This window comes from Carassius auratus, chromosome 16, assembly GCF_003368295.1.
Source record: "Carassius auratus strain Wakin chromosome 16, ASM336829v1, whole genome shotgun sequence".
Lineage (NCBI taxonomy): Eukaryota > Metazoa > Chordata > Actinopteri > Cypriniformes > Cyprinidae > Carassius > Carassius auratus.
Window position 1 is genome coordinate 22,660,419 of NC_039258.1, and position 18,013 is coordinate 22,678,431.

An 18,013-nucleotide genomic window follows, 5' to 3' on the forward strand; every position below is an offset into this window, starting at 1 on the left:
GATTGATTCTGGAGCCTCTGGTTATGTGTTTTACTGAGTTCAGTACTGTTAATCTCCAGCGTGAGTCGACCTGAGCGGCCCATCCCAGAGCCTCACCCTGCCTCAGTTACTCATACTTGTCCAACCGCTCAGGATCGTCAACGTGGTTAATCATTAAAGAGGCGTGTACCTGTGTGTGTGTGTGTCATGAGTAGGTTTTAGAGCGTGATTATGTAATCCTGCTCCTCTAATGGCTCTTTTGACCAGTTTCACACACTCGTTTAGCATGCAGTTACACAACACGCTTCCTGTTGCGTTATCCTTTAGAGACTGTGATGATTTAGTGTGTGTGTTTGGAGAGGGTGTGGGATTCTGGCGGACACACCTTCCCACTCACTTTCCCTTCTTCTTCCTGCCTCGGCTCCACCAACATGACAATTTAGGGCTGAGGCGGGGCCAAGCCAGTGCCCTCCATGTCTCTCTTCAGTCAGAACAAGAGCAGGCCTACGATCTGTAGCTAGCGGCATCATTTAGAGGAGCTAGGAAATGGACGGCAGGAGTTAAACTGAAAGAAAGCAGAACTGCAAGTGAAGATAAGGAGCTTGTAAAGAGCAGTGGTTTGTGACTCTGTATTAGTCTGAGGTAAAGGAGATGAGTAGGCAACAGAGACGAAGGGAATATTCGACTGACAGCCTGGAGAGGACACCTTCAGATGACTTGCACTATCAGGGAATGCTGAGAGCCTTGGAAGGCAGGAAAGGTACTTAAGGAAATGCACCTGCTCATGATGGAAGAGACATTTGTCCTTTTTAAAAGTCAGATTTCTAGTTGTTATTAGCGTATGAACTTCACAGACTTCAACTTTGATTTCAAGCAGTATTCTGGGTTTGGAAACATTCTTAGGAAACGCTGTATTTAGACATTCATCCTACTAACTATGGATAACTTTGTAGCTACATGTCTACTAACCCTGACCTAACGGTCTGCTAACACTCAGGTGAGCGCTAGCGGACGTGTAGATGCTAAGTTACTTACAGTGAGTAGACCTTCTAAAGGGGACTATCAGAATAAAGCGTAACACGTTCATAAAACAAGATCAGTTTAATTGAGAAGTGAAACTGTGTCAGATTAAGATTAAAGCATAACTGGGGTAAGAAATAATATATATTCTCTGAGAAAAAGTAGTGATACCATATGCAAATTTGCTTTCTAAGTCAATGCATCTTATTTTACTGGAAAACATTGTTTATTATTATTATTATTAGTAGTAGTAGTAGTAGTAGTAGTATCTGCAGTGTATATGGCTTAGGTTTCTTATTCAGTGTCAGTGCAGGACCAAGGAAATCTAGGACTTTTTATCTTGATGTATTAATACTTGTTCATAGTTCTTGCATTAAAGACAACAACCATGAGAAAACCTTTGTACTCCTTTTTGAATGCTGTCTTGTGAGCAAAAACAGGATTATATTAGAATATATCATAACTAGATCTGATATTAGAAGATATCTTTTTAAAAAAACTGCATTTATTTATTTGAAAGTTTTTTAGTAAATCAGTAAACAATGCAAGGTTTATCACCTAGCCTCATAACATTTGTGATCTGTGGTAGCTTTGCTCTGTGTCTGTAACTCACACTATAAATCGGCTCTCACAGAAGCTCACATGACCAATATTTAAATAGATGACATATATTTACTAGTGAGACTGAAGTGACATTCACTGGATTGGTTCGTCAGTATGTCGTCAGCAAACAGTGGTGAGCAAACAGAGAAAGTGCATTTGACACCATAGAGAACAATAAAATGTAATTTTATAGATAAAAAAAAGATTTTTTTTGCATGCCTCCACACCCCGGAGGGCAGGAGTTGTGCGCTGAATCACAAGGGCGTTGCTTGCTGTAACTTTATACAACTTTAAAGGATAGAAAGCAGTGAACAGTGGTCAAAGGACAAAGATCTGCTGACGACCCCATCAAGCTGTTCATAATTATCAGCATCATCTCCTGCAGTCGGACTCTTCAAACACTAAAAGGATGTCTTATATTAATGACAGAGGTCAAGGTTTACTGCCTCCACCCATGATAGTCACCATGGCAGTGATATTTCATAACCCTCTCATGTCATACTCCACCCATCAGAAGCAGAAGTCTTAACAATCACTTGGACTCTTAACATTGCTCAGCAAACAGTTTTGTGTAAATCGTGTAATTGTGAAATTGAAATTGAATAGTGAAATTGAAAAAAAAAAAATTAATTGAACAGAGAACATTGGATTCCACAGGAGTGTAAATTAATTGGATTGTGGTGTTGGGCATTTGCTCTGTTTTGGCTCATGCATTTCTTCGAGATTGCTTGATACTTGATTCCTAGTGTATTTACACGTCTTTCAGTCCTTGCTGCACAATGGCTTGATCCGTCACCACCATCCTTCAAATCAGAGATGGTGTTGAGATGTCCTGTGCTCCTGATGCGATTGGTTCAGATTTGGTGTTCGAGTTTACAGTAGTGATCCTCCCAGAAAGAGGTGTATTGAAATCTCTATCATAAACTCTTATTTCTCATGTTTCTGCGTGCTGTTTTGTGTATCTTTATACACAAATGTCTATTTTTTCTGTTACTTTGAAAACAAACTTCACACTTTACAATTTATTAAGTGGCCTTAACTACAATAAATCTGAAAAACACCTTTACCCTTCTTTTTGCTAATGAGCTTGTGTTATGGTTAGATCTGGGAGTAAGGGTAAGGTTAGGATTATAGTGGTTAGGTTTTGCGGTAAGGGTTTAGTTACAGATAGGGATCAATTTAACATTGTAATGACGTACGTTACTAAGTACAAGTATTTTAAATGCAATCACATGCATGTATCAAATGGTTGAGAACACAGAAGTGCAGCTAAAGCTAACTAATAGAAAAAATAACCAACTTTACTAACTAACTCTCATTGACTTTAACCGTACATCAGATCACTCTGAACACAGCGCTGCAGTGCTTTGCTAGATCTCTAGTGATGATGACAGATGCAGGTGATGGTAGTTCGTATGCGGTGTGCTCTCGTGTTTCTCGCTGTAGGAACATGATTCTGCAGGATGTGGGTGTGTCAGTGCACTGTTAATAGGTTGCTGTAAATTTTACAGTAAATTACTGTCAGCTGGATGCCAGGAAAATACCTGTAAAAATGTTTACTGTAATTGTATTTACAGTGCACTAATGTCTTTACTGTATTTTATTTACAGTATTATTACTGTATTTTCATTTACAGTATCAGTGCTGTCCTGGTGTTCGGTTAGTCACGAATGATGCACTCTTGGTGAATTTTCCCAGCATGCATGAGGCCTCACAGTGCATGGCGTTTTCTCGTCTTGAACCTGTGCTCTGTCTTCGCTTGACAGTGGATCTGTGGAGACATCTCCTGCAGTCATTACCCACAGATCGGCTTCTCACATGGGTGTGCCTCGCAGGTGCTGAGTTTTAATATTTTGATAGGAGGTGTGAGCCGCTCCTATGCAAAAACAGCTGATTAAAAAAGGTTCTGGCGTGGGTTGTTGAGTCTCTTTATGAAACAGTCTGGTTGGAAACACACTCGCACTAGTGAGTGTTGTTTAGGGCTGTGTGTGACAATCACATCAACAGATCAGTGATCTGAAAGCATCAGAGAGACGGTCCTGCACTTTTCAGTGAAATGAACCTGCTAATTAAGCATTTTAAAGTTTAACATCGAAACAGTGTTTTAATGATCAGCAGTATTTACAAAATTAATATCTAGACTTTTACTCTGAGCACTGCTGAATTTTTTCCATCTTTGTCTTTTGCAGATGAACGGGACAGAGTGCAGAAGAAGACTTTCACTAAATGGGTGAACAAACACTTAATAAAGGTACCTTTATGTTTATTACTGACTGCAGTTTTTTCAGGATAATATGACCAGTGATAACAGATCCTCTTCTTCTCTTCGCTGTACTCATCCATTCATGTTCAAATTGTGATTTAACTGTTATTTGCTTATTTGATTATCATTTTAACAAACAAATCCAATGCAACTTGCTATATGGTTTGGCAGCACAAGCATCACATGTTTAGTTCATGAATCAACTCTTGCAGAGTGGGCGATGTGAACAACATCTTATATATAAGGGTGTTGTGAAACAATATCAAAATGTAGGTTTAAAGGGAAAAAAATAAGCATTTTGTAACAAAACTACAGTAAAACTTAACTAATGTACTGTACAGTAAAAGCTAAAAGAAGTAAACAATGTAAAATAACTGTGATAAGGTTATCTGTAAACTAGCTTTAGGTGTGGACTGATTAAAAACGGATTAAAAATATATTATTATTATTATTATTATTATTATTATTATAGTTTTCTATAATATTATTAAATTACTATTTTATACTCCATTTTAATTTAAAGTTTAAAACATCATTTTAAAGTGAGATTTTGCCATTTGTCGTTTCTCCCCCTCCCCCCAAATATGTTTATATAATTATAAAATCAGTAAATTTGACTGTAAAATTAGTTTCAGTTTTAATTATTTTAGTTGAGGGGGTAAAAGCAAAAAAAATGTAAACTTTTTTATAGCTTTAGTCTTAGTTTAGTTAAGTTTAATAATCATAATCGGAACAGTGTGCTCTTTCATGTTTTATTGCACTTTAATGATGTAAAATCGCTTTAAGAAAGGCTTAAACTCTGAAACTTTTATCACACTGCGGCACTGCGATGTGATGTGAGCATTACCATGATGGACAGATAATACTCCTTGTTAAATTTCCACCAGTTTATCATGTCTCCCAGTGGATTGCTCACACATACCACTACTATTAGTTACCAGTGCACTTTTTAGCCACTATGTCACGACCCCCAGTTTAGAAACTAGTGTGCTCATCTATTTGAGGAGACATAACAGCTGTTGTGCTGGACAGGATTTCTGTTAGTATCCACCGTAGAGAAGCAGATCATATCCTGTCCACACGTTATAAATCTACACACAGCTCGTTTATCATCGTCTCGTCTAAAGTGTCTAGTATTTAGGCAGAAAGAAAACCCCAAACAAAAGATCATGAAAATGGAGGTTATTAGCCTTCAATCATCACTGTTCATTCACCGTAGACAAGGCAAAACACGAGACCACTTCAGAACAAAAGAGTTGATATCAGACAAACCTGCATGTCATGAACATCTGGATTCATTTCGCAGCATGCATATGATGATCAGGGTATAAACACGTGTCAGTTTAACCATGTGCTGAAGAAGCTCAACCCTTCAGCAGCATCAGACATCATCGAGATCAGTCTGATTTAAAGCTGATTAAACAAAAGCTTTTTATTCTCAGAGGAAACTTTTCTCATACATCTTTGGTAAAAAGTAGAGATGTATTTAGATTTGTATTTAGTACAAACATTAAGTTTCAATTGTTCGAATAAATGTGCTTTCCATGGATGTATGGTTTGTCATGATAGGACAATATTTTGGCCGAGATACAACTATATGAAATTCTGGAATCTGAGGCTGCAAAAAAATCTAAATATTGAGAAAATCACATTTAAAGTTGTGCATATCACTAATCACATATCAAGTTTTGATATATTTACGGTAGGAAATTTACAAAATATCTTCATGGAACATGATTTTGACTTAATATCGCAATGATTTTTTGTCATAAAAGAAGAATCGATCATTTTGATCCATACAATGTAATGTATTTTTGGCTATTGCTACAAATATACCCCAGAGACTAAAGACTGCTTCTGTTCCAGGGTCACAAATTTGGAGATGGATGACACAAATGAGACTTATTACAGTGTAATACACCCATACATGGCTGACATATACAGACTGTGATATAATGCATTCATAGCAATCAAAGCCGGTATGATTTGTGTGTGAGGTTCGGTCGGGTTGACTGACAGTTAATGCATCAACAGAGACCTCTAGTGGAGTAACCTCTGCCTCGTTTTCACTCTGACATTTCACTTTCACTTGGATGAATCAATGTTTGTGTGAAAGATATTGTGCTGAACTTCAGAAGTAATGCAATCTTTAGACCTCAGTAGTGTCTCAGTATACAGACGTTGAATCAAAGTCATTTATCAGCTTACAAATGCTTTATAGTTAGACTTCTAATATACATGAAATAAAATGACATTTATATTACAGAGAAAGGGCAATTCTGAACATTTGGTATCTAATATTTTTTAGGAATGAATTAGACAATTATTTGTTCCTCCAGCTTTAACAACATTTACCAAAAAGAATTAACCAAAAAGAATGTTAAGTTTCCACGATGGAGGTGAATTAATTTACTCATTTACTCACTCTCATGTTATTCTAAAACCGATTAGATTTTTCTTTTTCTGTCGAATGCAAAATGAGTTATTTGGCAGAACATCCAGGCTGCTTTTTTCATACAAATCAAATGCAAATCAGCTGAAACAGCCGAGCAATGAACAAAAAGGACCATCAGTGCTTCATATGAAGTGTGTGTTTAATGTGAAGAGCAGTCCGGACTTTCTAACTGAAATAACTGATGTGGCTAACTTTCACTTCTTTCTTCCATTTCTAATCAATGTAACTCCATTCATCGCTCCTCCTCGTCCTCCAGCACCAGAGAGCCGAGGTAGGTCCATCTGTCAGCGTGTCCCAGCATGCTCTGCTCTCTCACACGCATGTTCAGTGCTGCTGTCGCCCCCGAGGCTCTTCTGCTGAAACATGCTCATAGCTGGAGCTTGGAAATGGCACATTTAAAATGACATTAGATCATAGACACTTTAAAAAAAAAAAACTAAAATGGCAGACAAAAAAAAAAAATTAAACTTTAAAATTAAATAGAAAACGAAAAAATTTAAAATATAAAAAATCCTGCAATATTTATCAATGGTACTATAGACAAAGTGTGGTTTGAAAGTGTTTGCAACAACATGAGGGTGAATAAATGATCAGAGAACTGTTGGTTTTCTGTGGCTTTAAGGATTTTGAAGCGAGCTGCGGAGGTTTGAGTGTTTTGCAGCAGTGCATGTTGATATACTGCATGATAAAAACCTGAGGAAGCCCAGTCTGTCCCACATCCACAGGAAATGTGTGTGTTTCTTATTGACTCAATGAGCTTTCATCAGTACAGTGATTGAGTGGCTGATTTAGAGCTTCAGAATTGAATTGAGACTCTGTCACTCAGGAAATCGTTTGATCTTATTTGACACGAGGCAGGTGAGCCGCTCTTCTGCCTGCAGTCATGCGTCGCCCTGTCCTGTTCTCACTGAGGAAAACACAAATAAATCACTCTGGATTCAGGTTTTTTTCCCCTTCTCTTAACACGAGACGCACATCCTTGTGTTCAGAGCTCCTGCTCGAGCTGCACAGTTCTGGAGTCTAAACTTTTCAGAGACCCAGAAATAATCACTTGGTCAAAATCACGTTGTTCCAAACTTGAACACAAATGAGATGTTAGGAAGCATGTCAACGCTCCTGTTTTTATCCTGTACAAGAACACTGGATCTAGATTTATACTGCCAAGCTCTCAATAAAAAACATAAAAGTAGCAGAAAACTTCAAGTGACATTTCCAAAGCACAAGTTAGTCTGAATAAACAGGACTTGGATTGTCATCACCATTAATTTTCCTCACATCAGATAAAATGTAGAAGCTAAGCCTTTCTGCCTAACATCTTGTGTTTCATCTAAGGGGAAAGAAAACTATATACAGTACATGAGAATAGATGAATTATGACAAAATGTTGTAAACAAAATGGAAATTCTAGGTGCATGATTTTGTCCTCCAAACGAATTAAACACAAACCTACAGCATTTTTAACCAATTCAACTAAATAACGCATGCAGACACCTGTCAAAAAAACATTCAAAATCATGGATGGGTCTGATTGAATCGAGCGGTAGTCAGGATGTGCTACAAACACAATGCTACGGTTTAGTTTGTGAGAAATGAAATCTTCCGAATTGACTTGGGTTTCTTTCTGCAGGGATGTTTTATGTGACTCGTATAAACTGATCTGTGCTTGTTCTCCGTCCTCAGACGCAGCGTCATGTGAATGACCTGTATGAAGATCTCCGAGATGGACATAACCTGATCTCCCTTCTGGAGGTCCTCTCCGGAGAGACGCTGGTGAGTGTAACCAAGCCTCCACATAATCCCAAAGTCCTGATCCAGATCTCCAGGGTACAGAAGACATATTAATGGGTGATGCCTTGGAATACGTCTCTAAATTCTAAACACGTTTTGTTGAATCCCACCCAAAACACTGGGTTCAGATATTCCAGAAAAGTTGTTGATATCTTCTTCCCATCAAACTGCTTCATTGGTTTTGGCTGTAGCTCAGACATTAACATCACTCTTTGGCTTTTCTTTTGAATCTGTGTGGCTCCTCCTTGACTTCTTTGGACTTCTGCCTTTCTCCCCACCATCTCTTTGCTGACCTTTGCCCTTTGACCTCTGTCTGCTCTCTTTGCACTTCTCTTGCTGGTCAAGCCGAGGGAGCGGGACGTTGTGCGGAGCGTGCGGTTGGTGAGTGATGCAGATGCTTCATTAGCATGGGTCACTCACTGTGGCTGTCCTGCGCATGATGTCACGTCCGCCAACCTTTCATTTGTTATTAGGGTTACTCCAACGCTACTGTATGTCTCACGGCTATCAAATGCTAGGTATATCAGCTAATTAAAGTGCCCCCATTATGGGAAATGAAAGGTTCATATTTTGGTTATGAATTAGTTTTTACCTTCCTTGCTCAACGACTCCCAAAAGATTCACTCAATGGTTCATTTTTCCAAACCCCTCTTTTGCATGACATTAATCTGCAGAGATTGGCCTTTGATGCCTCATAAAGCAGCGTTTGTGAGCGCAGTGCTGCTTTGTGGGCAATATGCTAATGTTTCACTTTGAAAACAACATGAAACAGCTTGGGATTCGTTTTAAAAACGACTCGTTTCAATGATTCAGAGTCGACTCTTTCATATGAGAGACAGTAACTCTATACACAGCGCACTTTCAGATTTGAAACTTTGCAGGATGTTTTCATTCACTTAGAGCCGTGTTAAACACTGCATGGAAGGTCATTTAAAAACAAATCTGTAGTAGGGGCACTTTAAAATAAGGATTACAGGGAAAATGATTCAGCAGGTTGGTAGCTAAATGTTGAAAGACTTCTATATTTAAATATTTAAAAGATTCAAGACATGGTTGCAAAAAAAAAAAAAAAACATGTTTTCTTTAAAATTGTAGGGACTTTTATTTTGAAAGTGTACTATTAGTAATAGCATTACGGTAGCAATTTAATTTACTCTTATACAATAATATTGTAAAACCTTTTTAAGATTTATTAAAAAAAAATATTAAAAGAGTTAAGATAAAAAAACAACATTGTTGTCTTAATAAAGCATGTGTTTGCATGTGCTGTTATAAGGGTTCTGCTTGTGCATGACTGACGCTGTTTCTCTTTATGACATCATCTATCTGAACCTCGTCACGGTTTGGGTGTGTGACCGATACAGTGAATGACTGATATAAATCCAAATAAATCTACCAAATAAATCCACATTTATTCTGAAGCAATATATAACTGATTATTGTTTTTTTAAGCTAAAGTTGTTCAGGTCACAAAATGATGTCTGCAGACTCTTTCCTATAATACAGTTTAGGTTTTTTTCAGCCTTCAGTAGTTATTTAGCAATCATCCGCGATATTATACCACATTACATCCCTAAAGACACAAGACCATCACTTCTGTCAAATAAGCTTAAAGACCCCATGAAGTGACTCAACATGCATTTTATTGTTTAAATTATTATTATTATTATTATTGGTTTATCTGTGTTGACATATTGAAAGAGGAAATTGGGGCTTGGCATATCAAAGCATGTATTATTTATGTAGGGAACATGCTTTTTCTTGTGTGGAGCTTATTGGACAAAAATCTCTATGCTCCTGATCACAACAACATGAATCAGAATATCAAAAATGTATATTTTAAATGCAGATTTAGTTTCTCTGTCACCTAGCACACATATGTCCTCAGTGCTGGCAGACATAGACTAAACATTTTGATTTCATGAGGTCTTTAAATTCTTTTCTTTGCATTATTAGTGTTCATTATTATTTTAGCCTCACTTCAAGGTCCTCCTCGTTCTTCATTCCTTCTTCATTTAGACCTTCCAAAGAAGTTTCTCTGGGCCCTCAAGGACAGGTCTCAGTCTCGTCTCTTCTTTAAACCATGTCCTGTGTCTCATTGAGTCTCCGTCTGTCTCCACAGCCTCGTGAGAGAGGACGCATGCGATTCCACAAGCTGCAGAATGTGCAGATAGCACTGGATTTCCTCAGACGGCGGCAGGTACGAGAACAACTCAACTCACAAACTAAATTAAAAGCATAGTTTGTCCAAACATTATAGCTGTCCTTGCTGTCCTTATTCAAGCTTGTTGGTTTCCAAACCTGTTTATTTTCTTTCATCCGTGGATTATCAAAGGAGATGTTTAGCAGAATGTCCAAGCTGCTTCCTTACATGAAGTTAAAGTTCAAGATAAAAAACAAAAAACATTACAAACAAAGCATTAGAAAAAGCCATCTAGACAATATGTGCATCTTCAGGCGTCTCAGTGGGGAAAAGAGCAGTATAGACATTTTACCTTATCCTAAGTGTCTCCTTGGAAAAAGTACAGTGTCTCAAATGTGAAATGCTGTTCTTCTCTGTAAATCACAGGTCAAGCTTGTGAACATCAGGAACGATGACATTGCAGACGGAAACCCGAAGCTGACTCTGGGTCTGATATGGACCATCATCCTCCACTTCCAGGTCTCCTGTTCTGTCAGTGTTGAGTTCCCATACCATTTACCTCCTCCTCCTCCTCCTCCTCCTCCTCCTCCTGCTCCTGCTCCTGATCAGATCAATCACTTCAGTTCAAGTTCATTTAATTCTTTGGGTGTCATCGATTTGATGCTTTCCAATCAAACATCAACAGGGTCAATCGTTTTTGCTTCAAACCAGTATCTGCCTCATGCAATAACATGCATTTCTTTTTTTATATATAATCTCTTTTAATCAGGAATATGCATTATGATCAAGCACAACAGTCGTAGAGTGTTCAAATGAAGCAGTTTGTTTGATTCCCTAACCAAATCTGTCCGGTGTCGTAGGCGCCATGAGGAATTGAGAGTCTTTGATCTAATCTAATTTCATAATCTAATATCCAGGCTGTTTCGTAGATCTACATTACGTGCATCTGTTGTCCAAGGTGTTCAATTACAACCAAACATCTAAACCACAGCTGCCTGGAGACTGTCACACAGTCAGACGATTGCAATGCTCCAGTTTGTCCTTCCATTGTTTCAGGGAATTTCATCTCCTTGGATCGATCAAATAAGTTGGCAGGACTTGTGGTTCATCCTGCATGTAGTGACACAGAGGTTTCTGTAGAGATGTGGCGTCTGAACTTCTGCCCACCTCCTCAAGAAATAAAAGAGCTTTCTCTTTTGACCGAAAACAGAGTCTCATGACCAGGGTTTAGAATGGTGCCAAACTTCTGCTTGACACTAATTGAGGCTTTGCAACCTTTCATGTGCTTGTCTTCTATCCGGAGTGACATTAAACATGACTGTTTAAATAAGGATAGAAAAGCACTATTTCACAGATTTCCTCAAAATTAAGTTTAGAGTAGTCTAAGTCTAGAGTGTTTCATCCCTTTATCCTGTTCTTTATCGTGTTCTGTTGAGTTTCCCCAAATTTCTAAACAGAATTCTGCATCAAACATTAAATTGTCACCTTTTTTATTTTTATTTTTCATTTTTTATTTTGTGTTTGTGTGTGTGTGTGTGTGTTTGTGAAATGTTGGGACACTTAACACAGGACATTTTGTCACCATAATTTGTTAAAATTGAAAGCCTTAAAACAGTGTTTGTGAGTAACTAAAAGCATCTGTACTACATCAGTCATTGTAAAAGCAAAATAGCACCGCTTTCAATAAGAAGCAACTTTTCTAACATGTAGTACTGTAGGGAGAAAAGGTGCACTGTTTTCAATGGCATGTTGTATTGTACATGAACAATTACAAAACTGAAAAGCAATATTCAATACTGTCTGGAAGTCTGACTTTGATTTTAGCCAGCTCTTTGTTTGTTTTGTGACTGATTCATTGAAACAGGATTAATGGATTATCTGTGTCAATGTTGCCAGAAGTATATCTTTTGTCTTTACTTGTAGTCAAATACATACAGTATCTAGTTTAAGGCTTGTTTTATTGACTATGAGTAGTATAAAAATGCACGTTTATTGTGGCAGATACTGTTGTTTAAATGCTTGACCCAACACTGAAGGTGAACCAGTTTCCGAGCTTGGATTTTTCTTTAATGAACTTCATTGATTTTGTCGATGGATTAAGTTTAATGACGGGACTCAGAGGAGTTTCAGGAGGTCAATGGTATTCAGTGGGGCTGAGTTTGTTTGTAGTGCATGACTGAAATTTGTGTGAGAAATCAACCACTCTTGATTATTTATTGATTTGCACATGATGAACATATGGCTGCTGCTGCCGCTTGTTATTAAATCCATGCAACTCATTTTTGTGGGCTGGTAGATTTCAGATATCCAGGTGAACGGTCAGTCAGATGATATGTCAGCGAAGGAGAAGCTGCTCCTCTGGTCTCAGCGGATGGCGGATGGTTACTCCGGTGTCCGCTGCGATAACTTCACCACTAGCTGGAGGGACGGAAAGCTCTTCAACGCTGTTATACACAAACACGAGTAAGTGCCTCTGTAACACATCTCAAGATCGGGGTTTGGCTTGTAAAATATAAAGTAGTAGTAGTCATCAGTGCATCGTCACAGAATTCATACTGTTTCCTGAGATTTTCTTGAAATGTTTCTGATAGTTACTCAAAGTACAGCCTTCTTTTAACAATGTTGGAATATAGAAATGTGTTGCCTGACTCAAGTCTGAGCTTCAGTCTTGATCAAACTTGTCCTAGGTGCCATGGAGTGAAATGTTCTGATCTGAATTCTGCACATATTTCTGTGGAGATAAACGCCCTGAGCACAGATGTGTCAAATCAGCGCTGTGCACACCACTGACAGCTCATTCTTGTGGTCTTCTAGAGTTTAATCAGACTTTGACGTTTGACTATTTGAAACTAAACATAAAGGCATTATTAATGCATTAATAATGCCTCGTAATGCACTTTACAATGAATTGCATGATTTCATGAATACAGCTATAATACATTACAATAATTATCTATTTATTGTTACCGCTTTAGAAAATATAATGCATTACAACAAACAAACCTTCAAATATTATAATGCATTTAAACTTTGGTTGCAATTAATTATGCAAAAAAAAAAAAAAGTCATTATGTAGCAGTTAGGCTAAAATAGATTAATGTAATTGTAGTTTTTGGAGCTTGGTGACCCAAACTGATTTTATTGCATGGGGAAAAAGCAGCATGTAGACTATTAAAAATATCTTATAGTGTGTTCCACATGGGTTTGGAACGATATGAGCATCAATTAAAATTAATAATGAGTAAGTGGTAAACAACCGTCTATCCTGGTCAAATGAAAGCAGTTTTTCTCTAATGAGGGTGTGTTCTGTAAGCAGACACGAGGACAAAAGAGAGCAGGAAGAAAATGAATGAGAAAATAGTTTTATAAGAAATCTATAATGAAGGCTGAAAAGAGAAATACTGTACTGTGAGGAGTGGAGACAGGCCTCCCCGCAGGGCATCTTTTCTGAAATATTGACATGTACCTGCAAAGCTTGGGGACGCCCAACTGACCCTGACATGAAGGGAGAGGATTTGATGCTTTTGTCAGCCAGGAACACCTGTAGGATTTGTCAGCCCTGCCTCCTTTCAGAAATGAGCAAGAGGCTTTTACAGGCACCACCTGCATGACAGAAAACAGCACTGCAAGTACAGTTTGCTTTCTCTTTTGGAGCTCACTGGAAACCAATTTTGAGTAACTAATACAATGCAGAGTAGATATTGATATTCAGAATCGCATGAACTGTATACTGTATTTGGAATTGAATTGCTTGGTAGCACATTTTGGGCGCCACGATGATGCTCAACATGAAGAGGCGTCTGTCCTTCAAGAAGCGTCGGGCCAGCTCCAGCAGCACTATGGCTTCTGCGAGTGACATGGAGGACCGTGTGGTCATGCTGTGTGAAGATATTCCCTCCGAAGGCTCCCAGAGTCCAGGCGCTCGCTCCAGCGGAGACTCTCAGACAGGACACGGGCCGCACTGGAGCTCAGTGGGCTCTTTACCAGAGCGAGACCTGAGGCAGATCCACGGAGGATTCAGCACGGACGATCAGAGCATGGGGGCAGACGCTCAATACCACGCTGGAGGATTTTATGCATTGCCTTCCAACACACATTTTACAGAGATGCCTGGGTGCTTGCTTCTTTATCACACTTTAACACTTTTTATGGTGCAGAATGGAAAGGTTTCAATGTTTTAATCATCTGGTGTAAATGTGTATAGTTTGTTCGCTCTCTGTTGTTTGGAGCCGCTCCCATCTCTGGGTATTCCTGGCATGTGAGCTGTGGCTCCATCCCTCAGAAAACAAATGTTTTTGGGATCTATGGAGCAGATGGTCACTTTAACTAAGTCTCTGAACTTTCTGAATTGTGTCCCCTAGTATCAAGCAACATTTATACTTATTATATTGTGCATTATACATTTTGTTTTGGTAAAACTTTACAGTAAGGTTCCATTTGTTAACATTAACTACATTAGTTGTGCAAACTAAAACTGAAAAATACTTCAGAAGCATTTATTAATCTTAGTTCATGTTCAACATGTTATAATAGATTAAGTTGTTTCTGTTAATGTTTCTTGACGGACCAGAGGTAACATGAACTGTAACACGTATGATGGTATTGTTTAGTTAATGTTAGGCATGATGTCGTAAAGTGTTTGCATATTTTATGCATTGGATTTTTTTGTTCATTGATCCAGTGATTTCAACCTTTTACAGTATGCTGCATTTATTACACTCTTTCTGAGGCTGATGGGTTTGTTTCTCTTGATTTCACCAGGCCCAGGTTCATTGACATGGGGAAGGTGTACCGCCAAACCAACCTGGAGAACCTGGAGCAGGCCTTTTCAGTGGCAGAGCGAGAGCTTGGGGTCACACGACTGCTTGACCCAGAGGGTAATGTTAAATCTGGCTATTAGCTGATTTTTAAGAAAGTTATTAGATATTAACACCGTATACTGGAGCTAAATCCGGATTAAATGTAACACCATAGGTTGAGCTTTCATTAAGTTTGCATTTGAAAAAAGTGTCAAAAGTATGTGACCCCCTTTGACCCCACTGTTTATTATGCCTGGTTTATCCATACACATAATTTTTTTTTTCGTTATTAAAAACATTTACTAATTGATGATTTATTCACTGGTGCAAGATTGCAGCAATTAGCAAAGAAAACAGCCAAACTAAACTAATCAATTCCAGATGGACCATTTTATTTTATCTTTTTTTTTTCCTACATTTTACCTGTTTTATTTAGATATGCATCACAGCAGAGAAGAAAATACATTCACAGTTTCCCTTTCATGTTAATGAAATCTAAATTATTTTCTAGAACTCTTTTAGAACATGCTCAATGAAACAATCAACACTTATAAATCTACAATTATTTTGATTGCAGATGTGGATGTGCCTCATCCTGATGAGAAGTCCATCATCACCTATGTGTCCTCTCTTTACGATGCTATGCCCCGTGTCCCAGATGTCCAGGACGGCGTCAAAGCCAATGTGAGTTTCACTCATCATTTCTAAATGACGACCCAGTTCCAGACGTAGGCAGTCAGCACATAGTCCAGTTAATATGCTGTCGAACCAAATCTAATAAAACTAATGAGGCATTTTTATAAATGAGGTTTCTTAAGGTTGTCTGTGAAAATTCAGTGTCCAGTAGCATCAGTGTCCAGTCTCTCTGACAATGACAAGATGATCGTCATGTTCTCAGAAACACATTCCAGACCTCATCAATTGATTTCATTTGCACAACACAAAAGGAGAAGTTTAGCAGAATGTTCTTCGTGCTGCTCTTTTCAATACAGTTAGAGTGAATGGGGACCTTTACTGTTGCTCAATAAGCATAATCCAACCAATCTGGAGTTCTGTGTGAAGACGAAAGGTTCCCCACACAGGTTTAGCTCATGCTAAATTGGTTATGCAAAATCATCTGTAGAAAGATGCTTGGTTTGGAAGTGACTTTGGTGAATTCTGTGCTTCATACTTCTCTGCTCTATAACAGTAGACAATGGATTATTTTTGCATGCAAAATTGGGCCCAAATTTTACTACTGTTGCACTTTAAGACTATTGAGCTCCTAAATTCACACATGACTATATTCCAAGATGTCTCTTTAAAAAAGTCTCCAAAAAAGAGATTTTTGCAGTGATGATGAACCATTTTTTGGTTCCCTAAGAAATCGTTCAGTGAACAGTTCTTAAAAGAACCATTTTTGTGTGAAGTGTGAAGAATATTTGAATAATCCAAAGAAAGTATTTCTACTACAGAGAACTTTTCAATTAAAAGTTTCCACGGATGTAGAAGTTTCTTCTTGGAGCCATCAATGCCAATAAAGAACCTTTTACCTTTTAAAAGTTGAAAAAGCTTTGTTAAGAAAAGACACAAAATTCAATTAACATTTGTTCTTTTACAAATTCATTTGCATACATTCAAATATGGTGAATCATTGGAGTTACAAACTGACAGAAGACTCCTCTTCCACGTCCTTGCTTACACCTTTACAGAGGATAAAAGGTTAGGAATATGAACTTGACGAGGTAATAGATGTTGTGTGATCTGGATCTCAGCCATCTGACCTCATATAACAGTATCCAGCTGCTGTTAGAGGCAGTTTATTTCATTCCTCCTTCACGCCATCAGCATCTTTTATGAGAAGAGAATTAGACGATCTGCGTGTGACAAACTATCAATAAATAAGTCCCTGAATCAGCTATTGGTGTGCATTGATTCGTCCCTCCCTTCATATGCAGTTATCAGACAAGGCTCTGATTGTCGACACCTAATTGAGTGAACGTGGTAAGTGACAAAAAGAGCTTTCCTGTTCCTCTCTGAATAGTTTTTGTGTGTTTTGTTCCCGGCTGCAGGAGCTGGAGCTGCGCTGGCAGGAGTATTACGAGCTGGTCACCGTTCTTCTCCAGTGGATCAGACATCAAGCACACATCTTCGAGGAGAAGAAGTTTCCCAGCAGCTATGAGGAGATCGAGGTGAGTCTGCTGTTGTGTGCTCTGTTACTCTGGTTGTATTCAGTTATTGAATGAATTGCAGTGTTCATTATCTGTCGTGCTGTGCTGTCTGTGAATTGCACATTGTTTTTTGTGTTGAATTATCTGGGACCCTGTCCTTTAAAGGACCAGATAAGTTAGAATATGTTGTGATTTGCAGACTGCACAGAATGCTTGAGCTCTAACTAGTTTAACCTGTAAACTCCACACTGGTCGAGCAGCTATACCTAATTGGTTTAATGGTCAACAACATGGTTTTGCTTATTTAAATATTAGACCTGCACCAAATGAACACGTTTATAACTAGCATATAATTTTTTACTTTGTTTTAATTTATAGTTTTATTGCATTTAGTCTTATTACAAATTATATGTATTATTATTTTGCATGTATTTATTTTCATTTGATTATTTAATAGTCATTTATTTTATGTGACATTTCATAGTTCAAACAAATATATTTGCATTTTTTATTTGATTTTTTAAAGTATTTCCTGCAGCACTGCAGTAATGTTTTTTGGCAAAGTTATGTAAATTAGGCTTCGTCTAGTTTCATTAATTGTATTTCATGTGAATTTATCTTTTTAAGTAACTTTTAATTAGATATTTATTGTTATGTGTGAGAAAATAATATAGCACTTATTAAAAAAATTAAAGCCATCTATATCTCTTGATTATGGAAGGCCGTTTCCGGTACTAAATAAAAAATAAAACAAGGTAATTGCTACTTTTATCTTGCGATTATGACTTTTTTTTCCTAAAAAATGCAAGTTCA

General features: G+C 37.8%; 1 pseudogene; it reads left to right on the forward strand.

Moving 5' to 3' along the window:
* Window positions 1–18,013, forward strand: part of LOC113116556 (plectin-like) — a 62,787-nt pseudogene that overhangs the window by 17,878 nt on the left and 26,896 nt on the right.